We start from the raw sequence: 7,133 nt of genomic DNA, 5'->3' as shown, positions 1-7,133 counted from the left end.
TCAGGAAGCTAAGGGAATTTTAGAATTATTAAGTGGTAGTAACATGAACTAATGTAGCAAGAAAACTAAAGTAACCCGTTCTAGACGCAAAAAGTCCTTTACTCGAATCGTTGCAAAGCAGATAAACGTTTCATATCGTTTCAATGAAAATTTTCTGAAAACGTTCAATTCTGAGAGATGTGCCATTCTCAAATATTTCTTTACATTTAGTATGAGCAAGGCGAAACAATCAGTACGCAGGACACTATGTACACAACATTCCTCGTCAGGTAGTGAGAAAAGAAAGACTGAGATCCACAAAACGCAGAATTGTTTTGATGCTTCAATTCGGAAAAATGCATCAGTCTGTTGTCTGAAACATTATCAATATTAATTTGCATCAGGATAAACCAGAAGACAATCATTGGAGATGGCATTCAAGTATATTTACAACTGCCGTTGAACGAAAAGGATAGAGATACAAAGAGATTCTTCCGGTTTCATGTCGAGAAAAAAGAAGTAATTTGGCAAATTACGAATGACGTCATCATTCACAGGTTTAATATACGTTTACAGTTTGGTCTCACATACAGCCTGTTTCTCTTTTCTGCAACTTTGCGTGAATTGACTACAGGACTTAGGGACACATATCCTACTGCAGCAGAACTTCTGCTTGAAAGTACTTTCGTGGGCGACTTTGCCACCTGTTGCGAGGACGACAATAGTCTGACATCCATATACAAGCATCTAACAAGTCTTCTGTAACAGAAAAAACTTCCAATGAAAAAAATTAAATAAGATTTATAATATACTAGAGGTCATATGGAAAACGGATCAGCGAAGAGTTAAAGAACACACCACAAAGTTATGCATGGATTTGGACACGGAATCAATGGTTTATGACTACCGCCCCGTTATCGATAAACTACATTATGAGCCCGCTACTTAAACGCAAGTTACTGCACGTGACTGCGAAATTCTGCGACTCTTTTGATGTTTTTTCATCAACATCCATTGTAGGAAAAATTGTTTTTCGGGATACGTGAAGCCTTGGAGATGGTTCACATAGCAATGCTGTACGTTGGAACCTCCAAGACTAAAAACACATTTCTTATTTTGATCGTAAGTAAAAGCAATGTACCTTTATTAAAATGGAGACGCTTCCTCGCCTTGAATTAGTATATGCCTTCCTGAGTTCGCGACTTCTGAGATTTTTTCACCAATTCTCCGGATTTCACATAGCAAACGCAAGAATGTCGAGCGATTCGGTGGTGGCTCTGGACTGGATACGGGAAGATCGAAATGGTTGGAATAAGTTTGTCGGTAGAGAAATTGATATCTAAGAGAGTTTGACGCCATAGCAGTGGCGACGTTGTCCCATCACATCCAGTCCTTCAGATCTAGTATTACGTCGAACATCAGTGGGGAAATTACGATCTTCCATGCTGGGGTGGACTGGGCCTTCGTGGCAAAGTCAACCACTTCACACTTGGTCTCTGGAAGAAGTCTCTGACGATTCCCTTCCAGAGATACGAAAGATATCGAACATTTTTTTACTATTAATGCTTTGGTGTGCTCCACTGACGCGTCAAAATATAGAGCTTACTGGAGAGTACTACGCATAACGGCATTGATTTTTGCCTTTGATCCATAATGTTGGGCGTTCAGAAAATGTTAAGAGCAAATTCACTGTCCAAGAGCTAGAATCAGCAAAACGCAGCTGGATACGAATGGTCCAGCATCATAGCTTCCCGGCCGGATACCCAGTTTCCATCGAAATATGAAACTGAACGTTACAACATGTTCCCTCGTAACGAACTTTTACGACTTGGAAGACGACTGCACTTTCCAGACTGTAAGGAACAAGAAAAGCACCCACTCATCCTAAAGTCTTCCCACCCATTCACAAAACTACTCATTCGACAGAGGCAGATACATTTACACCACCTAAGAACTGATACAGTGCTGTCTGAAATTCGTAGCGACGTTTACATCTTGAAGGGAAGAGAATCGGTAAAAATTGTCATACGTGAGTGTGTCCTTTGAAACTAAACAAAATTGTCCGCATATACGAGGTAGAAGGTCTTCCGCCACCTGGCTGTGCTAGAAGCACCATGCCATTTTCTGTAACAGGCGCAGATTTTGCAGGTCCACTTTTCGTCAAGCTCGATAACTTGTTTCAGTGCTACACCTTTCTTTTTACATGTGCCATAACAATAGCTGTCCAACTTGAATTAATATCAAATATGAGAACAAGCAAATATCTGGTGACGTTCCGATAGTTGCGGCGAGAAGGGGACTGCCAGGGACTATACTTCATGTCGCGCACAGACCTAGAAGGCCTCACTCACCTCTACGAGAACACGAAGACCAATCAGTACTTGACTCGCCAATGTGTTCCTTGGAAGTTTATTGTACTAAATACAGCTTCGTCGACAGCCGTGTGGTTCGAACTGCGAAACACTATCTGAGAAAGATTTCGGAAAATTTGTAGAAGGAGAGGAAACATTTATGACTTTATTGGTGGAAATACACTGAAGAGCCAAAGAAAGTGGTACACCTGCCTAATTTCGTGTAGGGCCCCAGCGAGCACGCAGAAGTGCCTCAACACTATGTGGCATGGACTCGACTAATGTCTGAAGTACTGCTGGAGGGGACTGACGCCATGAAACCTGCCGGGCTGTCCACAAATCCGTACGAGTACGAGGGAGTGGAGACCTCTTCTGAACAGCACGTTGCAAGGCATCCCAGATATTCTCAATAACGTTAGTGTCTGGACAGTTTGGTGACCAGCGAAAGTATTTAAACTCAGAAGAGTCCCACTCTGCAGCAATACTGGACGTGTGGGGTGTCACATTGTCCTGCTGAAATTGCCTATGTCTGCTGGAATGGACAGTGGGTATGAATGGATGCAGGTGATCAGACAGTATGCTTACGTTCGTGTCACCTGTCAGAGTCGTGCCTAGACGTATCAGGGGTCCGATACCACTCCAACTGCACACACCCCACGCCATTACAGAGCCTCCACGAGCTTCAACAGGCCCCTGCTGACATGCAGGATCCATGGATTCGTGAGGTTATCTCCATACCCGTACAAGTCCATCCGCTCGATACAATTCGAAACGAGTCTACGTCCGATCAGGCAACATATTTCCAGTCATCAACAGACGAATGTCGCTGTTGGCGGGCCCAGGAAATGTGTAAGGCCTTGTGTCGTGCTGTCATCAAGAGTACAAGAGGGTGCCTTTGGCTCCGAAAGCCCGTATCTATGATGTTTCGTTGAATGGTTAGCACGCTGACACTTGTTGATGACCCAGCATTGAAATCTGCAGGAATTTGCGGAAGGGTTGCGTTTCTGTCATGTTGAACGGTTCTTTTTAGTCGCCGTTGGTCATGTTATTGCAGGATCATTTTCCGGCCGCACGGACGTCGGACATCGGTACACCCGTGAAATGGTCGTACGTGAAAATTCCCACTTCAGCGCTACCTGGAGATGCTGTGTCCCACCGCTCGTGCGCCGACTATATCACCACGTTCAAAATCAATTAAGTCTTATAACGCGCCATTGCAGCAGCAGTAAACGATCTAACAACTGCGCCAGACACGTTTTGTCTTACACAGGCGTTGCCGAGCACGGCGCCGTATTCTGCCTGTTTACACATCTCATCTCTGTATTTGAATACGCATGCCTGTACCAGTTTCTTTGGCCCTTTAGTGTAGATGCCGCCATCAGCTCGCGATTGACCACACAGTGCGACTGCGAAATACTGACACGAAACCATTTCTTAACTGAAGAACGATTGACTTCCATACCCACTGGGCCGGCCGCGGTGGTCTAGCGGTTCTAGGCGCGCAGTCGGGAACCGCGCGACTGCTACGGTCGCAGGTTCGAATCCTGCCTCGGGCATGGATGTGTGTGATGTCCTTACGATAGTTAGGTTTAAGTAGTTCTAAGTTCTAGGGGACTGATGACCACAGATGTTAAGTCCCATAGTGCTCAGAGCCATTTGAACCATTTGAACCATTCCCACTGGTTTTGAAGCTCGTACACACAATAATCGTGGAAGAGATGCGAAACTACCAGAAAAACTGCAAAATAACTTCATGAAGAGATGGAAGAAACATCATCTCCTCGAGTTCCGGAATGTTTATGAGTACGAACGTTCTCACAGAAAAACTGAAAAATATCTACTTGAAGATATTTTACTCTTTCAGGACGATAGACAGCTGAGGAATATGTGGAAGAGTCCAGGGAAATATGGAATAGTGCGGGCGTTAATTCTTCAAACTATGGTAGGTCGGTGCAGCCGGTCATCCAACTTGAGAGTGACCAGGTTGGGGAGGCTGTTGATGGTTGAATAAATTCTGTGTTTGTTATTTATCTCTATACTTTCATTGCATGGGGTACAGGCAGACAGTCTTGCGCCATACCTTTGAACACGTGTCCTGAAATCAGTCTTGAGCAGCTAGTTCGGGAGTCCATACGCAGTTGAAATATCTTAGAACTCGTAGCTACAAAGAGACCGGACTTTATCGAAAGCATCAGTATAGAGGTAGGGATTAGTAATTGTGATGTTATTATAGCAACAAAAGTTAATAAATCAGTCAAGAAAGCTAGTAGACTGTTTCTTCTAAAAAGAACAAATAAGCAGTTGTCAGCATCTCACATAGACAGTGAACTGGAATCACTTAGCTCTAGTGAGACAGACGCAGAAAAATTATGGCCGAAGCTTAAACAGTTAGTAAATCGTAGTCTGGTAAATTATGGTCCTAGTAAGTGGATTAAGAACGGAAAAGAGCAACCGTGGTTTAACAATGAATTTCAGAAAATACCAAGAGAACAAAGGCTGTTACACTTTCGGTTCAAAAGAGAACGCGCAAGTGGCGACAGCCAAAGGTTAATATAGATTCGTGCCTCCGTGAAAAGATCTATGCGCGAAGGATACAACAACTACCAGCGCCATACCCTGGCAAAAGATTTGGGCGGGAACCCGAGAAACATCGCTAAGCGGTGCTAAGGCTACCATTTAGTGCCTTGTTGACCTGTCTCATGTGGCACTTGAAGATAGCTAAACGAAAGCCGAAGTTTCAAATTTCAAGTTTAAGAAATCGTTCACGGAGGGATCGTGAATCTCTCATCCTGCGTAAAGTCCCAAGCGACTGGAAAAAAGCGCAACTGACTCCTGTGTATAAGGAGGGTAAGAGAACGAAGAGAACGGGCCCGCAAAATTACAAACCAAATCCTTAACATTGGCTTGCTGCAGAATCATTGAACATATTCTCAGTTCGAATATAATAAATTTTCTTGAGACTAAGAAGCTTATGTTCACGATTTAGTACGGTTTTAGAAATCATCACTCATGCAAAACACAGCTCTCACATGATACACTGCGAACTATGGATGAAGGACAACAGGCGGGTTCCATATTTCTAGATTTTCAGAAAGCGTATGACAAGGTTCTCCACTCCAAATCTTTAACGAAGCTATGAGGATACGGAAAAGCTTCCCACATTTCTGAGTGGCTCGAAGTTTTCTTAAGTAACACTACCCAGTATGTTGCCCTCGACGGCGAGTGCTCATCAGAGACAAGGGTATCGTCGGAAGTGCCCCAGGGGAGTGTGATACGGTCGCTGTATTTTCTATATACACAAATGTTCTGGCGAGATGGTGGGTAGCGATATGCGGTTGTTTGCTGATAAATCTGCGGTGTACGGAAGGTGTCAGAATTGAGCGACTGTACGAGAATATGAGATGGTTTAGAAAAATTTTCTAGTTGGTGTGATGAATGGCAGTTCTCTTCAAAGGTAGAAAAATCTAAGGCAATGCAGTTGAGTATGAAAAAGAAAACCTTAATGTTGGGATACAGCTTTGGTAGTGTCCTAGGTGACACCGTCAAATCGTTAAAATATCTGGGGATAATACCAGAAAGCGATATGAAATGGAACGAACATGTGCTTATTGTGGTAGGGAAGGTGATCGGACGGCTGCTGTTTATTGGGAGAATCTTGGGGAACTGTGGTTCGTCTGTAAAGGAAACCGCACTTAGGACGCCAGTGCACCCTATTCTTGAGTACTGCTCGAGTGTTTGGGATCCGTACCACGTTGCATTAAAGTAAGACATCCAAGCAATTGAGAGGCTGGCTGCTATATTTCTTACAAGGTTCGAACAACACTCAAGAGTTAAGGAGATGCTATGGGAAAGTAAAATGGAATCCCTGGCGGGAAGGCAACATTCGTTTCTAGGAACACTACTGAAAAAAGTGGAAGATTAGTATGTGAGCTGACTCCACAACGGTTCTACTGCCGCCGACATACAATTCGTCTATGGACCACGATCATAAGGTAGAGAAATCAGGGCTCGCATGCAGGCATGTAGACATTAATTTTACCTCGTACTATTTGCGAGTGGAACAGGAAAGGAAATGAAAAGTGGTGCTACAGGGCACCATCCGCCACGCACCGTATGGTCGCTTGCCGAATGTGTATGTGGATAGACGGTAGTCAGGATAGTACATAGTACACCAGAGGCATACACTAAGTCGGAATCAGAAAGAATGGCAACAGCGCATGGCAGCCTGGATGGTCACCCATCCAAGTGCCGACCACGCCCGACAGCGCTTAACTTCGGTGATCTCACGGGAACCGGTGTATCCACTGCGGTAAGGCTGATGCCTTACGGTGTCAAAGGGACAACAAAATTTGGATGTAAGGTGTGACATATAGTCAAGTAAGAGGCAAGCGATATTTTAATAAATCTTAATTTTTTATTTATATACGGCTTTTATGGTAGGTGGGGAAAAGTTGATCATTTGATATTCAGCCGTTCAACATTATATATATAGTTTTTCATTCCTTATTTCGAAGACTACATCGAAAAAAATGACACTGAGACACTGCGTGTATCACCTCAGTTTTCTGTAGTCACTACAGACACATGTGCATTACACGGGTGATTCCTATAAAGAACAAATCAAACAAGTTAATATACTCAAATGTTGCACTGTTGCAACATTTATAGATTACTAACCATTCAGTTAGCTACCCCTGCGAGCAGTTTTTTTTCCAGCGCCCATAACATCAGTGTATAAATAAAAATTTCAAAACGTGCTGTCCGGAACGTAAGTAAGGTATTGGTCCTGTTCGTCGACTTTCT

At 43.7% G+C, this 7,133-nt stretch overlaps 1 pseudogene; it reads right to left on the bottom strand.

Moving 5' to 3' along the window:
• Nucleotides 1-6,535: 6,535 nt before the first annotated feature.
• On the bottom strand, nt 6,536-6,653 carry LOC126093047 (5S ribosomal RNA; annotated as a pseudogene).
• Nucleotides 6,654-7,133: the final 480 nt, after the last annotated feature.

This window comes from Schistocerca cancellata, chromosome 7 (assembly GCF_023864275.1).
Source record: "Schistocerca cancellata isolate TAMUIC-IGC-003103 chromosome 7, iqSchCanc2.1, whole genome shotgun sequence".
In the NCBI taxonomy this organism is placed as follows: Eukaryota; Metazoa; Arthropoda; class Insecta; order Orthoptera; family Acrididae; genus Schistocerca; species Schistocerca cancellata.
The sequence above is the reverse complement of the archived record's forward strand: the minus strand, read 5'-3'. Positions and strand labels throughout refer to the sequence as shown.